The 12,436-nt window shown below is 42.7% G+C and overlaps 2 long non-coding RNA genes across 2 annotated transcripts; one reads left to right on the forward strand and one right to left on the reverse strand.

Moving 5' to 3' along the window:
* Positions 1-2,268: 2,268 nt before the first annotated feature.
* On the reverse strand, positions 2,269-7,461 carry LOC121065512. The gene is made up of 4 exons (XR_005817122.1): positions 7,228-7,461; positions 4,885-5,026; positions 2,879-2,970; positions 2,269-2,544 (listed from the first exon to the last, which is right to left on the reverse strand). It is a non-coding gene; the product is annotated as an uncharacterized LOC121065512 (long non-coding RNA).
* On the forward strand, positions 7,342-11,061 carry LOC121065513. Its single transcript, XR_005817123.1, has 3 exons — positions 7,342-7,617; positions 9,706-9,876; positions 10,918-11,061. It is a non-coding gene; the product is annotated as an uncharacterized LOC121065513 (long non-coding RNA).
* Positions 11,062-12,436: the final 1,375 nt, after the last annotated feature.

Raw genomic sequence — 12,436 nt, forward strand, 5'->3', positions numbered from 1 at the left:
GTTTTCTTAAGTGTCACAAAACCAAGGCTAGGTACTGAGGAGTAACCCTACCTGTACTCCCTGTAAAGCAAAAGCTGCAGTGTGAGCTCACCCTTTATTAGTCACAGGAGAATCCGCATGGATAAGAGTGGCTTTTTCCCCTCAGGGTGGAAGAAAGCTTCAGTCAAAATTCACACTTCATTAGACACTGGATAATCTGAGCATGAGGCTCAAATCCATAGGCCTCATTAGCTCCTTTTCATTATTAAATTATTAACAGTTTCCCTGACAAAGCAGAACAAAGCAGCTGCCTTTGGACAGATACAGAAGAGAACGATTTATACTGAAAGTTATGGAGGACATTCAGATATTACATTTCTTAATAGTCTCAGTGCTTGCATTTGAAAGTTTAGTACGTTCCTACCATCAGAGTAGCTAACTCAGGTTTCTGAGGTGAAGCAGAAAACTGCTACAAATGTCCAAAGGAGTCACATGCAGTCTCTTTTCTGAGATCAAAGCTCAGCTGGAGTTGAGATTTGCAAGGGATCTCAAGGGCACGAAGAAGAGCTTCTACCACAACTTCAGCAGTTAGAGACTGAAAAAGGAAAATGTGGGCCAATTCCTGAATGGGGCAAATGATCTGGTAACAGTGGAAACAGACAAGGCTGTGGTGCTCAAAGCCATCTTTGCCTCAGACATACTGGCAAGGCCCCCTAGGTCTACGTGCTTAGGATTCAAGAGAAGCCAAGAATCGATGAGGATCAAGTCAGTGATTACCTGGGAGAACTCAACCCATAAACATCTATATATCAATTGAGCTGCACCTGGGGGTGCTGAGGGAGCTGCCTAATGTCCCTGTGGGGCTGCACTTACCTTTGAAAGATCATGGAGATTGAGGGAGGTCCCCACTGACTGCAGAAAGGCAAGATGTACGCATCTTGAAAAACAGCCCAAAGGGAAACTGTTGGCTGGCAGCCTCACTGCAGTCCACGTGGAAATCTGCGTCCTCCTGGGGCACGTCTGTTGGCACAGGGAGGAGAAGGTGTTGGGGAACAGCCAGCGTTCCTTTACCAAGGCTGAATCACGCCTCACCAACCTGATTGCTTTCTATAATAAAATGATTGGACTTGTGGATGAGGGGAGAACAGCAGACATCATTTGCCTTGGCTTTAGCAAGGCTTTGGACATTGCCTCCCTCAATTTTGTATCCAAATTAGGACATTATGGACTGGACAACCACATGGATAAAAAATCTGGTTGATGATAGGGCTCAGAGGGCAGTGATTCAGGGGCTGTACCCAGTCTGGAGGCCTGTAACAAGATGAGGGAAGTGATTGCCATCTCCTGCTTGGTGCATAGACCACACCTGGAATACTGTGCTCTTCCACCATCAGACGGTTGCTCCATCATGCTGCAGGTCTTTCCAAAAGGTCTCTCCTCCCTCCGGGAAGGGGAGAGGGGCTCAAACACAGCCTGAGGAGCGGCATAGGGCAAGGCCAGGGGTGCTTCAGGGCTGCGGAGGAAGGAGGTGTGTGCTTCCTGCTGTGGGTGGAGAACACCAATTCCTGCTGGTGCCAAGGTCAATTAGAGAGTTGCTGCCCATTGTGAAGGAAGGACGTATTGTGTCTCCTCATGCCTTGCTTGCTTTTTAGCAAAGCAAGCAAGCCAGCTGGCGGCACAAATAGCACAGGCAAGGATGGAGGAGACGGGTTGGAGGCCCTTATAGTGAGAGGAAAGTTGGATGCGGCACTACCTGACTTACTCTGGGCAAGGGGGACAAAAACGTTGGACTGAGACCCCGCGTGCAGCTTCTCTGAGTCTTGGTGAGCACAGAAGTAGTGCAGAACCTTTCCTCTGATACCTTCCCTTCCTGCCTTTCCTCTGATACCTTTGTCCCATCTAGCCCTTGTGAGCTGACGACACAGTTCACAAGCTCCCGCTCCGCTCAGGAAGGAACAGGACATCCAAAGAAAATCGGGCCTGGGAATGGTGAATGAAGTCAGCTCTGATGTGGCCTCATAATGCCTTAGCTGGAAAGGATAAAAAATGTATGAGTCTGGAAAGGAAGGTAGAAACACAAGGTCTGTAGACATGCCATTAGTGTTTTAGGTGATAAACTAATTAAACATAGTAAAGTTAGGAGTGGTTCTAAGGTTGGTGATTTGCATTCCATTTCACTTATGGTTTTGGGCTTGGCCCAAGTTATTTAGGGATTCCCAGTAACTCTTCCAGGAGAGCCAGAGTGGGAAAAAGTGAGTCAGTCCCAGAAAAAAAAAAATGTCCTTAGTGTTAACGTGTACCTTCATAGTAGTCAGAAGTGTTTTTCTTCTTCTGTTCTGGAAAAAAGGTCAGGAGACTTTTGTGGGGACAAAGTGCCAGGTTTCTTCATGCAGGTGTCACACTGGCTGGTGAAGACTTTGCACAAACTGGATTCTCAAAATTTCCCATCCACCTTGCCGGAGTAGAATAAAGAATGCAGCATTGACCTTGGAAGAGCTAGGGAAGGCAGAGCTTAGAAAAATTGTCCTTAGATTTCTGGGGAACAAATCCACGGTGAGAGACTCTCTGAAAATAAATGACAGAAAGAATTCTTTAATTTCTTCATTAAGAGTGGTTTTTTAAAGGTAGGACATGCAGAAAAGCAGCCATAATTTGCTGCTACAAGACAAAGGTACACAACTAATTTTTGTTAAAATCGAAATTAGAATTCTGATCACGTGACAAATTACCCAACTCCAACGTTGACTACTGAAACATAAGTGCTAATGGCTAGGATATGACCTATATTCCACAGTGCCACTCTAACAGATGACATACGACCAAAAAAACAAATGTCTAAAAGCTTTTTTACAGTATTATCATTGTTACTTATTTTTAAGTCTGGTCATATATACATTACCTTCCAAAGTGTCCTTAGGAATACATATCCCTGATTTAACAGCACTAGTTCCTTCCACACACTTATAGAAATAATTAATTACATGCAGTGCCCTGTAGAAAATAACGCGATGTAACATGGAGGCCTGTAGCTGAAGACCTGTAAAGCCACATCTCAAGAGTGTAGTGCCACAGATTTAAAAATAAGCAATTTCTTGGAGGGAAAGCTTGAGAATTGCACCTCTGAGGGCAACTGTAGTCATGGAACAGCAGTAATCATGTTTTACACAGCAAAATGTGTTTCCATGGAATAACTGATGTTCACCTAAAAGGCCAGTGTTGCAGTTTTCACAAGTACAACATCTTAGTTTTGAAATGTTTCATTTCAAAAATTCATGTCAACAAATGTTTTGGCGACATGTTGGTTCCTTGGGTTTTTTTTTGTGGGTTGTTGGTTGTTGTTTTTTTTTGAGGGGGTGCTGGTGGTATTCTGATGAATGCTGTACTCAATACATACACATTGTTTGTAGTCCTGAAGGAAATGCAGTCAAAATGACCTCTGCCAGTGCAGTAAAAACAAACGGTTAAAGCAGCGTGGTTAAATTCACCCCGTGGACTGAAATGGGAAGAGCACAGCCGCTTTCCAGTGTTAACAGATTTTAAGCTACACATTCAAAAGAATTCACAGCTCCAGCACTGGTCTGCACTTCCCTATGAGCACTATGGAAATTGTATCCACCTACACCTCATCTTCAGTCTGGCCTGTGTCTTAAAACCCAGGAGACAGTCCTATTTTTATTTATTTATTTATTTTTCCTTTTGCTCAGTCTTTCTTTCTGTATTCAGTCTTCCTTTTCTTTAGGTGGACTGGGAAGAATGCTATGCATTTAATTTATCAGATTTCTGATTTCCAAAGTTGCTAGCAGATGTATAGAAGTTCTCAATTCAGGCCGGAAAGAAAAAAAAATACACTTCTCTTATAATGCTTTTGACACTAAGTAGCTGCACAAGAAATTGAGGTCTCTGTGAGAGATAAAGAAAGGAAAGAACTATTTTCGCAGCAAATGTAACTTAGAAGAAGGAAAGTAAAAAATAGAAATGAGATTTCAGAAACCTCTGGTTTATAAGATCTGTCATATAATAAAGCAGTTGGAAACTCAAACAATGCAAAATAACTATGCTCATACAATGCACGATTATTTGAACAACTAAGAAGTTTACTGTGTTTTAGACGATCTTCATACGGTTACTGGCAGCTTGGATATGTTATTTAACATTCTTCCCATTTAACAAAGAGAAACAATATTAGAGCCACATTTTTTCAAAATCTCCAGGTTTAACTCAAAATGAAAAGCAAACCCCAACGTAATTGAATGCAGAACTTTAAATTCCATTTCCATGTTTAAACAATGACATTCTCTTGCTCAACCACTGGTAAATAACATTTGTTGTCCATTTACAACTAGGGTATTAAAAAAAGAAATAGGATGTCGTGGTTCCTAATTAGAACATTCATTTGAAAGCCTTGCCAGTCTTCGAGATAAATGCATGGATTTCTCTGTTTTCCTACAGTAACTATTTTATAGCTGAGATGGATGTGTCGCTGACACCTCTGAAACTATGTCGACATTTACTTGAAGTCATACTGAGCCCTTTCTTGCAAACAGTCCAGCTGAGGATCAAAGGAGCCAGATTACTTGAGGACTGAAACTAAGCAAGTTATATCAAGAAGCTGCTGTTCTGCTTGTTCTCTGTTCCAGAGAAGGACTACAATTAGTCTTTCTTTAGACTCAAACCAGGAGAAATTTCAACTCCCTTCACTCTACCAGTTGGGAGACTGAAAACTCACAGAAGAAGAAAAAATCCCTTATTTTTTAGTTTTGAATTTTGTTTCTCTCTGATAACTGCCTGCAAAGCAGTATTTGTGCCATGGCATTATGACCACATTCATTTTAGAAATATTTTAGAAAATGACTGAGACTATTTTTTAGTAGTGCTATAACGTATAAGTGAGTCTATATTACTCACAGTGAGTATATGCTTTGCTGTGTTTAATCCTCATGTCAATGCAACCCCATTATTATAAATCAAACCGAGGATTTGACAGACTGCTTCAATCACATCTTGCTCACTGCTCCCATTGTTCACTGGAACATCTACAATGTGCCGTCTGTAAAATGAACAAATCCCAACAGATTATTTTACTTCATTTAACAGCTGAGTGCATCCCGGTGCAACATCAAAGATGTTTTACCTTTTTTGTTTTCACTAATGAACTTACTATCATATGCAATATCTGTGAAATTATAGTGGATCATTAGAAATGTATTTAAAACATTTATAATTCACTAATATGTAAGCTCTTCAAAAGGAACTGTACAATCTTATCTGCAAGAACTAAATACTCTACTTAAGAGGCACATTCCTTATCTGCTGTTTGAACTAAGAAAGGGTGGGGACATTTCTCAACCAATCGCCCATTTAAAAGGTTTCCAGATGGAATCACACCTGATGGTTTTACACTGCAAAGTATAAATTACTGCAGTGAAATCTATTTCATAGTGGAGCAAAACAAAAGCAAACCTAAACGTACACCATTTTGACCAGTAATACATTCTGTCATGATATCTTTTTTCTTTCACACATCCAGGAACTGTAATGGGGGCTCAACTTTGAAAAGGTTTCTTAAAGACACCATTTTCTCAACATTTGTTTTAAATTACTCATTGCGTGTTTTATTTTTTTACTGCTTGTTTTAAAATTACTAGTCTGTTTGTTTTCATGTCTCAAGGAAACACAAGCATGTACATGTAATAAAACTGTTATGTTACTTGTTTGTGCACTTTGCATGCTAGCTGACTAGGCAGGCAATTATGCTAATCTAACTGCTGAACATATTTATGACGTGCTGGAGTTACAGCCACACCTGTCTCATGACAAGAAAACAAAGTTTAAGAACAACAGCGCTGCTTAAATCCGTGCAAAACTTCATAGGAAAGTTCATACCTGGCAGACCCTTTCCACTCCAAACACCCCACTCCCCAAATATTTGATCTTTGGGATGTCTGATCCAGAAATCACTGGGAAGGACGCACTGCTGAGTCACAGCCAGTATTTTGAATATTGCTTTGACTACTTTGCTGTCTTTGGGTGATCCAAGGGCTTGTTCTAAGAAGGGAATTTTGGGGAAATGCAACTGGAAAGTTCAGTCATGTCACGCCTCCTATACTTTCATGGGAAAATCCGCTGTTCTGCCCTTTCTAAAAGGCTCTTCATTTCTTGTGGTAAGAGATAAAGGATCTGAAAAGGGTTAGGAATCATGCTGCCAAGGAGAGCAAAAGTAATGGTTTTCTTATCTTTATATTTTGTGTGAAGAAAGGCTGAGAGAGTTGGGCTTATCCAGCCTGGAGAAGAGAAGGCTCCAGGGAGACCTTCCAGTATCTAAAGGGAAAGCTGGAAAAGGACTTTTTACAAGGGCATGTAGTGATAGGACAATGGGTGATGGCTTTAAGATAAGAGATAAGGTGTAGATTAAATATAAGGAAGAAATAAGGAAGAAATCGTTCACTCAGAGGGTGGTGAGGCACTGGCACAGGTTGCCCAGAGAAGCTGCGGATTCCCATCCCTGGAGGTGTTCAAGGCCAGGCTGGATGGGGCTTTGGGCAACCTGGTCTGATGAAAGGTGTCCCTGTCCATGGCAGGGGGTTGGAACAAAGTGATCCTTAAGTGTCCCTTCCATCCCAAGCCATTCTGTGATTCTATCATTCTATGATTTCCTATTCTCACCCAGGTCAGACACACAGTCTTGGCACATTCCTGAGCAAACCGTCTGAGAATGGGGCTTGGAGGTGCTGGGTTACAGAAAAAGAGCAAGTTTTAGGAGTGCTGGTAAATTATATCTCCCGAGAAATGCTAGACTGGTTACCTTGCCTAAATGTCAGAGGAAGCAGAAGTGTTGGGTCTGTAGGCATCTCCTTTTGTAAGCACCTTGGACACGCAGTCTTGCCCTCATGCCCGGTTACCTCAGGGCTAAACTCCACATAAATCTGACTGCTCGGTGCCAACCACTGGCAGTCACAAGTGCCTCTGTGCTCAGTGCCCTGCTCAGACCCCTGGAATAATTACTCAGAAGCTTTGGGGTGTCAGCCAATGGGAAACAGTAGGCACAGGGATTTAGGTGGAATTTAGGCCAGCAAAATCTGGGACTAAGATCAATATTTAGATTAATTGAAGGTGTTATTCACCCCTCTCTCTCCCCCATTTCGGATAAAACAGCAATCAGTCTTTTCTTTCTTCTAGAGCTCCGAACATTTATGTAACCGGGAACAAAGATATCCCAACCTCCTTCAGGCTTCCCACAATCAGTCCTACCAGCTACGCTCCGGACCCGAATCGCATACGACCTAGCAGCGATGTTTGGGGCACAGCTGAGTGTCTGTCAGCTGGCCAAGCTTGCACATGCTTCAGAGTGCATCTCTGGTTTCCTAGGGAACCTTTCCTGGGTCCTCTTGCGATGTTCCAAGGCGCCCAGGAGACATTTCATTGCCGCCACTGTTCATGGCTTGGTACACCCCTGAGTAATCAGCACATCAAAGGGGCATTTGCATTTTTTTATTCTTAAGTTTCTAAGGCGGTAAAATGAATTGCTGGCTGTACAAAGCTGATCGTTCTTCTAGCTGTAAAACTCAAGAGCCTTGCTCAGAAGCCTCGAAATCGTACCTTATTCATCTCACCTACACTGCCAGTATGGGCTGCTGACTGGTACGTCTGATTTCCATCTTATTATGTTGACTGGCAGGCCACTGTTCACCTGAGAAGCTACCCGTGATCCAATTTATTTATCCGCTACTGTTCAAAACTAATTCTTCAAAGATCCATGTCTCTCACAGCCCGTATTTCTTGTCATCCTGCAGCTGTAACAGCTTACCTCTTACTTTCTCTGGTAGGCCAGCAGGCTGAACTTTCTCCAGGGAGTCTTTAATGTATACAGAGTATCTTTGCTCAAGAATAGGCTTTTATTTCTTAGAAGAAAAGAAGGGGAAAAAAAAAATCATCAGTTGTTTTTGGCTTAAATCTTCTTGGTAAGCTTTTTTTTTTCTTTTCTTTTTTTTTTTTTTTTCCCCAAAATATTTAGTAGAGAGCAAATACTTCTGACGAAAGCAAAGGTTTAATTTGAAAATTTTCAGTCAGTCTTCATATGCGTTTGCTCATCTGTCTCTAGGGACTCCAAGCCCCCTGTCACAGATGTAGGCTTGATATGTACCTTATCTTGTCTTCTCTACACACGCTGGTCACAGATGTCTGAATACTACATTTTCCATGGCAGGCTGAGGCTTTAATGCTTTCCCCTGGAGGCGAGATAAGAGCCAGAACATGTGTAGAATGCATTACAGTTTCATTTGCAATCAGCGATGTGTAAAGTTCCTAAAAGTTGTCGACACTCTTATGATATATTCTATCTCCATTAGTGGGAGAGTGGACAGGGATCCGTGGTTAGATACGATTTGTTTGTAAAGAACTTCTTTTACCAACCCAAGACCATTCTCTGTCACTTCTGTCTCCTGTAATGAAATACACAACCTTATCATTTTCCAGTCTTATTCTTCTTTCTTATCATTCATATTTAATGTATTTCTACCTTCTATTTTGTAGCCATTTACATTTTATTGATTCCCAGGCTCAGTTTACAAGTCAGGGATTTATCTTTCACTTCTGTTTGTGCTGACAGAGAACTTCCCTATTTTTCAACTTCAGATTTAGTGGGAGGCAAACATATTTGTGACTGAAAATGTAAGGTGTGCATTTAAGGAATGCTAACTGTTATTATGCAGATTTTTAGAAAAAGAGAACAAGAAATTCATGGTTAAGGGTGACACCCCAAGAAAAAGAGGCTCAAGAAAGTTGGTATTGGTGTATTAGCCATCACTGCTTAGAGGGCTGTGCAATGTCTGACATAAGAGGATGTCAAGGATTCAGGCCAGATTTTGGAAACGTAGGTGCCAGAAGGTGAGCATTTGATCCAGGGATGAATTTAAGTGTCTCTGAGCTCAAAATTAGCATACGATGGCATCTGTACACAGAAATACAACTTTTTATTTAACTTTATCTTGCAGCTGAATTGCCACAACAGGCTGGTCTTTGGGCTACGTCTCCAGAAAATCCAGGAGCTGCAGGCTGCTACTCTCTTGCTAAGCAGTATTTTACTGCAAGCAGCGATCTTAGGAGATCAGCTGTTGGTTCCATCTTGAACAGCTTGCACAGGATTTGCTTACCACATCCCTTTTCTGCTGTCAGAGAAAAAGACAGCACGCAGATTGGGGCTCAAAGCAATGGAAGGACACTCGCTGAGGAGCTCTCAGCCTCGGCACTCGCTCGAGGCAGTTTGGGGCTGTGGGGAGGGGGTGTTGATGTTCAGGACAGGCTGCACGTCTCTTTTATTTTTCCCGGGGTTTCAGAAAGGATGAGGGTGACAATCTGACAGCATTCGCTGTTGTGTTTTAAAGGACTTTTAAGCCTGGGCCCCACCGCATTGGTCCATAGCCTCTGTGCATGCTGCAGCACTTGCCTTTTTCTCAGCCTCCCTCACACGTTCCTCAGCCGCAGGCTCTGTCTCTGCCCTAGAAGAAGTGGGACTTTGTGTAGAAATCCTATGTCCGAGGCCCACAGCTGGCTGACACCCTCTTCTGTGTCCTCTGTGTCCTCTGCTGGCCCAGCAGCTAAACCAAATCTCTCTGCTCTTCCTGATTCCTGTCAAGTTCCCCAGCACCTCTGTAAATCTCTCTAAGTCTCTCCAGCTTTGCAGTGTTTAGGATCACAGGTTAATACCTAATCTCTTTGCCCTGCTTCTAGTGAAAGTCTCCTCTTCCAAGCATCCTCCCTGCAAACCAGCTAGGCAGGGATATTTTCCCCACGTCTCACTGCGCCGTCGTCCGGCTTGGTGACTACATCAAAGGAAGCAAATCCACGGGCGGATGAATCGTCACCAAACCTGACCCAGAAATCTTAAAATATACTGCCACAGTAAGTGGGGCCCACGTGCCCATTTGTTCAGGCCTTCTTGGATAGCAGGAAAAATGTGGATTTTTGAGCTACATGGGGAAAAAGGGAGAAGATTCCTTAGGGCACATCAAGAAGGGAAAAAAAAAAGGAGAAAATAAATTCAAGGCACTGCTGCTCTGTTGTCATATGAGGTCACACTTCACTATGCATGTGGATAAAAGACAACACAGCTTCCCACTTCCCATTTCTCTTCTGCACTGCCAGGTTAATTGTTGTCATTGTATTCCCCACAAGAGAAGTCTCAGCAGTGGTGCCAAATAAACCAGATTAGTGTTCAGGGGCATTTGCTGGAAGTGATGCCAAATCCATTCTTGATCCTAATTATATGAAATATGCTCCAATAATTTTCCACAAGGTGAATAAAAATAATGCCAGAACTGCCGCTTTCACTAAAGCTCAATTAGGAGGCATTCACTAATCCCAAGGCATGTCATAGCTCCTTCTCTGCAATTATATCTGCTTTTCATAAACTGATGTTTACCTAGAGAAGATATATCCTTATTCCTGGCACCGAATGAGAGTGATATCAGGAGAGAGAGAAAAACATAGACAAGACCTGGCCCGCATCCTGAAGTTAGGCGAGCTGACCTTTGGCTTCGTTCTCCACAGAAAAGCTGTTGTGTCTTGACAGCTTCAAGCAGTATAGATATGAGATACGCTCTCGAATACAATGTTCATTCCCGAATCTAAAAGAAGAAATGAAAAGCCACTTAACTTAGAAAATAAAATCAGATTAAACCAATTATCCTTTGTTGGCCGTGGAACATTTCCCATAGTGTACAATGCTATGTTCTGCAATGAATTTCCGATTTCATAATGACAGATTTGCTGCAACTGACAAATAAAGAAATATGTTTCAGTCATTCACTACCAGCAGTTGCAAATTCAGAGTTTTGTTCAAACTATTGAAACTTCATTGTAAAATTGAGGGGCATTCTGCTGGCATATAAGCATAATGAAAACTGTTTTGATTACGTTTGAAAAAAATATTTTTCTTTACAGCTGACTTGGAAGAGGATGGACAAACACATTTACCAAACCAATGTGATAACAAATTATGTTCGTATTCTGTAGTTGGCTTACAGAATGGTGTCATCTTGCAGGATGTCTGAAGCACAGAACACTTTTTTCCCTTTTACAATAAAGCTCCAGCTTTCTCCGTTTTAAGAATATGTGACTTTCCCCTCTCTTCATGCCTTCACTTTTGGGGAAAGTCCCATGACGCCAGAGCTATGGAAATGAACATTATGTGTCATGTCTTTGTTTACCCTCTTCCCATTTTTGAAGTTTCTTCCACCACTAGAAGTGCTGGGGAGGCTGTATTTGTTGGTTATCTGATATGTTTGCTAGCCCAAGCTCTGATTTTTGGGATCATGTAATGGCTAGTGTATGACAGAGTGAAACCTGACACTTAAAGACAACAACAAAATTGTTCAGGTGAGTTGGTGGCTTCATGGTGAAAGCATTCGCATGTTCACAGTACGCTCTGCAGCTGCCAGAATCGATCTCTAAACTTCAGCTGGTAGTCACACCGGTATCTCCATCCTCCCCCGTGGGTAACAGAGTACATGTGGATTAAGGAAAAAACAGACCCACTTCTCTCTCCTCCCTACAAATGCTGGATTCTGATTGCGCTCACCCACCCCCCACTCCGGCAGGGTTTAGGTAAGCAGATGACACACAATGGCTTGCACCCGTTCAAACTGAAGTGCTCAGACAGGCTATTGTTTTTCCCTTGACAAAAGTCCAAGAAAGATTTCTATTAGTCTTTTTTTTTTTTTTTTTTAATCAGGAGTAGGGACAGGAAATGGTTGCTTCTCTGCTTGGAGACTGGTCCCTAAAATCCCACGTGACATGCAAACCCTTATAAACGCACCGCAGAGGTTTACAGCTGCGGCGTCTCCTGGTATCAAAAGTGTCAAGGCTTTCTGGGTTGCTCCTGTTGTACGGCATGCTGTGTTTTGTTCTGCTGACCACATTATCTCCTAATGCAAACCAGTGCCCTGTGTCTCCAGGAGCTGCAGCTCTGGAAAGTTGCCAGCTGCTGGGCAGAAGCTGAGGAGGTGATAAAAGGGGCTTAAAAGGTCTCCTGGGGGAAGCCTGAGGAGATGCACGGGAAGGATTGAGGGGGTTGGACTGGGCTCTGTATCAGGGATGAGATGTCCCTTGAAATGCCTGTCTGCCTTCCTCGCCACCAGTGGATGCCCAGGGACTTCTAAAGAAGAGCGGTGTTACACCAAGGGAAGCTGCATTTAACAAGGATTTGGGGCTTGGGGAGTGTTTTTGTTTGGTTGGTTTTAACGAGTTGTTTTAGGACCACATACAATCTAGCCGTGTCTCTGTATTTCCTCAGATTTCTCACAAAATGTTAAGTGGAACGTGGGAGATGGGGGATATTTATAATCTAGGCTGAACCTAAGGAATCAATACTGGATCTTGAGGGAAATACAGGTTTCAGGGAGGAAGCTGAGAGGAAGAGGATTTGGGGAGAGGCTGTGTGATCTATGGACCACCCCTCGCT

Source organism: Cygnus olor, chromosome 2, assembly GCF_009769625.2.
Source record: "Cygnus olor isolate bCygOlo1 chromosome 2, bCygOlo1.pri.v2, whole genome shotgun sequence".
NCBI lineage: Eukaryota > Metazoa > Chordata > Aves > Anseriformes > Anatidae > Cygnus > Cygnus olor.